Genomic DNA, 1,738 nt, shown 5'->3' with positions numbered 1-1,738 from the left:
TATGCTGTCTCTTATGATGTATGTCATTCCAGTGTAATATGCTGTCTCTTATGATGTATGTCATTCCAGTGTAAAATGCTGTCCCTTATGATGTTTGTCATTCCAGTGTAATATGCTGTCTCTTATGATGTATGTCATTCCAGTGTAATATGCTGTCTCTTATGATGTATATCATTCCAGTGGAAAATGCTGTCTTTTATGATGTATGTCATTACAGTGTAATCTGCTGTCCCTTATGATGTATGTCATTCCAGTGGAATATTCTGTCTCTTATGATGTATGTCATTCCACTGTAATATGCTGTCTCTTATGCTGTATGTCATTTCAGTGTAATATGCTGTCTCTTATGATGAATGTCATTCCAGTGTAATATGCTGTCTCTAATGATGTATGTCATTCCAGTGTAATATGCTGTCTCTTATGATGTATATCATTCCAGTGGAAAATGCTGTCTCTTATGATGTATGTCATTACAGTGTAATATGCTGTCCCTTATGATGTATGTCATTCCAGTGTAATATGCTGTCCCTTATGATGTATGTCATTCCAGTGGAATATGCTGTCCCTTATGATGTATGTCATTCCAGTGTAATATGATGTCTCTTATGATGTATGTCATTCCAGTGTAAAATGCTGTCTCTTATGATGTATGTCATTTCAGTGTAATATGCTGTCTCTTAAGATGTATGTCATTTTGTCGTACTGTACGATTAATTAGTATACTGTATTGTTAACGTATGCCATTGTACAATATGCATCAGATTGTATTTGACTATAATTTGTACGATGTACATTAGGAATAAAATAATCTGAATCTGTTGATGCAAGGGGAATAACTCCCATACTCTTGTCATTTTGTAGCAAAATTTATGAAGTCACTTGGCAAGTTTTATTTTGCTAAGATACCGGGATTTTTTAACTCTAAAACTGTAATGCAACATCCCAGCCTGGTTTTTTAGTGTGTCAGTTTACAAATACATGTACACATTTTAAATAATCTGCTTTTCATCCTCGATGTTTTAAACCTGGAAGTAGTAATTGACATCAATTAACTAGTCTTCAGTTAAACACAAATATTAATTCAGCACTTTAATGTGAAGTAGGTCAAATCCATCTAGAGATTTTCTAATATTTTATTGCATTGATCTTTTTAAGCCGCTCTATAGTTTTGTTATCGTAAATAGAAAGTAGAATCTCCGATACTCACCTGTGGGTTACATAAAGTCTCCTGATACTCTTCTCCAAATAATAATCCATACTTTAAATAATTGCTGAAAACAACATGTTTATCTCCGGTGCATTCTACGAGTGTTGTGGTGGTGAAATTCGTGCACTAGATTTGAGCGTTTTACTTTTAGCAACTCGGATTGAGGACTGAGGAGTGTTACGCGTGTGAAACACATATGATTCGAGAAAGCACATGTGCAGACTGTCTGTAGAAGGAAGAAGTGAATATATATACTTATAAACCGTATGAGTGATGAAGTATAACCTCTATTTTGATGTTTCAAACGGGAACGTAATATCGTGCTTAGGTTGATAACGGTAATGACTCTGAGACGAGACGATATGTGAACTGTGTATGCCAATCAAAAATTTCTTTAACACAGCATGCTATTTCTGGTGTATTTATTTTTGAAAGTGAAACAATTTAACAACATGATACAACTGCCGCTGCTGTTTGCCGTGTCAAAATAGTATCCAATCCGGTGTAAGGGAAATAACTCTTACGTTGGTA

Source organism: Mizuhopecten yessoensis, unplaced genomic scaffold, assembly GCF_002113885.1.
Source record: "Mizuhopecten yessoensis strain PY_sf001 unplaced genomic scaffold, ASM211388v2 scaffold7725, whole genome shotgun sequence".
Taxonomy (NCBI): Eukaryota; Metazoa; Mollusca; class Bivalvia; order Pectinida; family Pectinidae; genus Mizuhopecten; species Mizuhopecten yessoensis.
This window is presented reverse-complemented; position numbering follows the sequence as displayed.